Here is a 5,711-nt window from a genome sequence, read left to right on the forward strand (position 1 = left end):
AAAATGATGGAGGTGGGTCATCTGTCTATCTGTTGCTTTCATTGGTTAATTAATAAAAAAAACTGCTTGGCCCTCTGATAGGGTAGAATTTAGATAGGCAGAGTAAACAGAACAGAATGCTGGGAGAAAGAAGCAGAGTCTAGGAGTCTCCATGATTCTCCCACTCCAGACAGACACAGGTTAAGATCTTTCCTGGTAAGCTAGGTCATGGTGCTACATAGAATATTAGAAATGGGTTAGATCAATATATAAGAGCTAGCCAATAAGAGGCTGGAACTAATGGGCCAGGCAGTATTTAAAAGAATACAGTTTCTGTGTAATTATTTCAGGTAAGCTAGCCGGGTGGCGGGACACAGCCTGCCACTCTCACTACAACATCCCTCCTCTACTCTCATTCCTCCCCCCACATTCCTTCTCTGGCCTATCCACACCTTCTCCATTTCCATTCATAATCCATAAGGCCTCCCATGGGATTCAACAAACATGGCATATCAAATCTAGGCAGGAACGAGCTCCTCCCCCTTGCATTAAGACTGGGCAAGACACCCCACCACAGGGAATTATTTCCAAAGAGCTAGTTCATGAACCAGGGACAGGTCTTGGTCCTAATGCTAGGGACCCCACAAAAGACCAAGCTTTACAACTGTCACTCACATGCAGAGAGCCTAGGTTTCATGCTGACCCCCTGGATTTTGGTCCAGACTTCTTGAGTTCCCATAAACTAAGGTCAGTTGTCTCTGTGTGTTCCCTCTCATGATCTTGACCTGCCTTGTTTATATAATCACTTCTCCCTCTCTTCAACTATACTCCTAGAGCTTGCCCCAGTGCTTGACTGTGGATCTCTGCATCTACTTTCATCAGTTACTGGTGAAGGCTCTGCAATGGCAATTAGGGCGGTCACCAATCTTATTACTGGGGAAGGCTGGTTCAGGCACCCTCTCTGCTGTTGCTAGGAGTCTTACCTGGGGGTTGTCCTTCTGGGTTCCTAAGATTAACCCTGAAACCAGGTTTCTCCCTAACCCCATAATGGTCCCTTCTATTGAGACATCTCTATTATTTCTCTTTCTATCTTTCCTGCCCCCGACTTGACCTCCCAATCCTTCATTTTCCCATCCCCGATCCACTCACCTCTACCCCAACCCCCAGTTTACCCAGGATATCTCATATACTTCCTCTTCTGAGGGAGATTCATGTGTACCTTTTAGGGTCCTCCATGTTAGCTAGCTTCTCTGGGGCTGAGGATTGTAGCCTAGTTATTCTTTGCTTTACATCTAATATCTGCGTCTTTCTGGGTCTGGGTTACCTCACTTAGGATGATTTTTTCTAGTTTCATCTACTGGCCTGCAAATTTCATGATGTCACATTTTCTGCTGCATTATACTCCATTTTGTAGATATACCACATTTTCTTAATGCAGTTTTGAGTTGAGGGCTTGTTTCTAGGTTCTGCTTATTAAGAATAAAGCTCTTATGAACATAGTTGAACAAGTGTGCTTGTGGTATGATGGAGCATCCTTTGGGTATATGCCCAAGAGTGGCATTACTGTGTCTTTTTTCTTTTTTTTTCTTTATAAATAATACCATTCAAAATTTCCACTTCCTCCCCTCCTCCCATTTTCCTCCCACTTCCTGACTCACCCTCACCCTCCCCCCTCCAGTCCCAAGAGAGGGTAGGATACCCTGCTATGTGGAAAGTCCAAGGCCCTCCCACCTCCATCCAGGCATAGGAAGGTGTGCATCCAAATAGACTAGGATCCCAAAAAGCCAGTACATGCAGTAGAAATCAAATCCTAGTGCCATTACCATTGGCTTCTCAGTCAGTCCCCATTGTCAGCCACATTCAGAGAGTCTGATTTGATCACATGCTTGTTCAGTCCCAGTCCAGCTGGCCTTGGTGATCTCCCCTTAGATCCGTCACACCATCTCAGTGGGTGGACAAACCCCTCACGGTCCTGACTTCCTTGCTCATGTTCTCCCTTTTTCTGCTCTTCAACTGGACCTTGGGAGCTCAGTCCAGTGCTCCAATGTGGGTCTCTGTTTCTATCTCCATCCATCGCCAGATAAAGGTTCTATTGTGATATTCAAGATATTCATCAGTATGGCTATGGGAGAAGGCCATTTCAGGAACCCTCTCCTCTACTGCCCAAGGACCAAGCTGGGGACATCTCCTTGAACACCTGGGAACTCTTCAAGAGCCAAGTCTCTTGCCAACCCTAAAATGACTCCCTTAGTTAAGATATCTTCTTCCCTGCTCCCATATCCGCTCTTCCTTCATCTCAACCATCCCACTTCCCCAAGCTCTCCACAATCCTCCCCTTTTCATTTCTCTCTCCCCCTCTCTCCTTGCCCCCACCCTACACCCACCCCCATGCACCCAACTTTTGCCTGGCAATCTTGTCTGCTTCCAATTTCAAGGAGGATCTCTATATATTTTTCTTTGGGTTCACCTTCTCTAGGATCACAAACTATAGGCTCAATGTCCTTTGTTTATGGCTAGAATCCACTAATGAGTGAGTACATATCATTTTTGGGTCTGGGTTATCTCACTCAGAATAATGTTTTCTATTTCCATCCATTGACATGCAAAATTCAAGATGTCATTGTTTTTACTGCTGAGTAGAACTCTAAAGTGTGTATATGTGCCACACCTTCTTTATCCATTCTTCTATTGAGGGGAACCTAGGTTGTTTCCAGGTTCTGGCTATTACAAATAGTGCTGCTATGAACATAGTTGAACAAATGCTTTTGTAGTATGATTGGGCAACTCTTGCGTATATTCCCAAGAGTGGAATTGCAGGATCTTTGGTAGGTTGACTCCCAGTTTTCTGATAAACTGCCACACTGATTTCCAAAGTGGTTGCACAAGTTTGCATTGCCACCAGCAATGGATGAGTGTTCCCCTTACTCCAAATTCTCTCCTTCATAGGCTATCAGTGGTGTTTTTGATTTTAGCCATTCTGACAGGTATAAGATGGTACTCAGCTGTAAAAAAATGATATCACAAAATTTGCAGGCAGATAGAAAAAAAAACAGGATGGAAATAGAAAAAAAAACCAATCCTGAGTGAAGTAATTCAGACCCAGAAAGACAAACACAGTATGCAATCACTCGTAAGTAGATATTAAATGTAAAACAAAAGATAGCCAGACTACAGTCCACAGCTCCAGAGAAGCTAGGAAAAAATGAAGACCCTAAGAGGGATTCATGGATCACACAGAGAAGGGGAGTTAGATGAGATTTCCTGGGTAAATTAAGAACAAGGTGGGTGGACAGGGTAAGCACGGGAGCAGAGAACATGAAGAAATGGGACAGAATGGGAGAGCCATGAAAGAAGGACTTTGATAGAGAGTGTCACAATGAGGTTAGGGAGTTAGTGCTAGGGAAATTCCCAAGAATCCACAACAATGACCCCAGCTAAGACTCTTATCAATAGCAGAAAGGGAACCCAAACTGGCCTCCCTTCTAATCAGGTTGGTGAATACCCAAACTGACATCCAGCAACCAACGGAACCAGATGCAGACATCCACAACCAAGCAACAGGCTGAGCTCCGGGAATCCAATCAAAGATAGAGACGAGGGAATAAAGGAGCAAAGGAGGTCAAGACCACAAGGGAGAAATCTAAAGAGAAAGCTGAACCAATCTAATGCGGACTCAGGAACTCTAGACTGACAGCTGTGGAGCCTCCATGGGATGGAATTAGGCCCTCCACATGTGGGAGACAGTGCAGCTTGGACTATTTGTGAGACACCTGGCAGTGGAACCAGGGTCTATTCCTGGTACATGAGCTAGCTTTTTGGAGCTCATTCCCTGTTGTGGAATGCCATGTTCAGCCTCAATGTGGGGCTGGGGGGAGAAAATTAATGTGCCAGACTTTGTTGACTTTCCACAGGAGCCCTAATCCATTGGAAGGAGGGGATAGGGGGTAGGCTGGGAAGGAGATGGGGGTGGAGAACTGTGGAAGGAATATAAAATTAAATTTAAAAAAATAAAAAAAGATGACTTCTAAAAATGCTGTGAGCTTTGGGATAAGCCTCTGGTCTCATCAGTGGCTCTTGACACCTGACAATTCTCAAACTGTTGCATTCATTCTGTCTAATTATGCTTTGTTTTCATCATTTAATAAGTGTATATTTTGTATTTTCTCTAATGTTAAGTCGCCAAGGGACAAATCTTTTGTATTACACATTCTTTGTTTGATTTCAAACCAGAAGGAAAGTGTCCAGCATTTGAAGATGACCTAGCCAGGAAGGCATTTTATAAACCTTGAAAGCTGAGCCATAGGTAACTTACGTAAAAAATCCCAACTACAGACTCCAAACAGATAGGTTAGAACAAAGTCCCCTTTGATTTTAAACATACATTTCTAAAATGAAAGTTCAATAAACAAAGCTGTCATCTAAGAAAACTGGAGGGCTGGAGAGATGGCTCAGCAGTTAAGAGTATTGCCTGCTCTTCCAAAGGTCCTGGGTTCAATTCCCAGCAACCACATGGTGGCTCACAACCATCTGTAATGAGGTTTGCTGCCCTCTTCTGGCCTGCAGATATACACACAGAATATTGTATACGTAATAAAAAAGTATTAAAAAAAAAGAAAACTGGAGAAAGAAGTGAAAATTAAATTTAGTGGGGAAGAAGAAGCAATAGTTAGAGCAAAAATCTGTGAAACTGCAAACGAGAGAGAGGCAATGGTAATACAGGTCGATTCTTTGCAAAGATTGGTGAAAAGTACATTTTTCAAAGACACAGTTTTGCTATGTAGCACAGGCTGTCCTTGAGCTGAGGATACTGCAGCTTTTGTCTCCCAAGGACTACAAGTCAATGCAGAAATCTATTAAAAGGATGATGTTTCTAATAAGAGAGCTAGACAGAGAGAAGACAGGAGAATAAGAGGATCAGAAGAGAGAGGAACTGGGGAAAGGGGAGACAGAAACTGAAATCAGGATGCCAATATGTAGCACAAATTCTAAGAGTCTCAAGAAAAGCCAAGAGTCAGATATAGGGGAAAATGCTGAGAAATCAGAAAGACGAAGGAGTGAAACCGCCAGCCACTTACTCAACTTCCCAGCTGAAAAGAGACTAAGTTCCTGTTTCCTCCTGCCTTATCACTTCCTCTGACTAGCATATCACTTCCTGTTTGTTGGTACAGACCTCCAGACAGTTAGTGGCTGTCTCTGCCCTCCTATCTCCATGCAAGCTTCTTTTGTACAAACAAGCTATCAACACAGGCTTCAGTACAAATCCACGGATAATGAAACAAATAACAAAGAAACATTAAAGGAAACTCCACACCCACAAGTTTTCTAACCTAAATGAAATAGACCAGTTCCTCAAGAATCACATTTGCTTAGGTGCATACAAGAGGAAATTGACAAAATCAAAATATCTATATCTATTAAATAAATAATGTAATCATTAAAGACTTTCCCAAACAGGAGGCACAAGGTATTAATCATATCCCTGATAAATTCTACCAAACTTTTAAGGAAAAATTGATACCAGATCTCAATAATTTCATCTAGAAAAAAGAAGCTGAGGGAGTGTAAAGCTATCATCAATGAAAACTAAACACATGCAAAAGATTATATAAGAAAAGAAAACTGTTAACCAATATCTGTCATGAATTCTGATGCAAAGTCATCCATAAAATATGGGACAAATTAAATGTAACAATGTAAATTACATTAATTAAATGTAAAGTGAAACAAACAGA

Source organism: Alexandromys fortis, unplaced genomic scaffold (assembly GCF_014885135.2).
Source record: "Alexandromys fortis isolate MF-2015 unplaced genomic scaffold, M_Fortis_MF-2015_v1.1 scaffold_447, whole genome shotgun sequence".
Taxonomy (NCBI): Eukaryota; Metazoa; Chordata; class Mammalia; order Rodentia; family Cricetidae; genus Alexandromys; species Alexandromys fortis.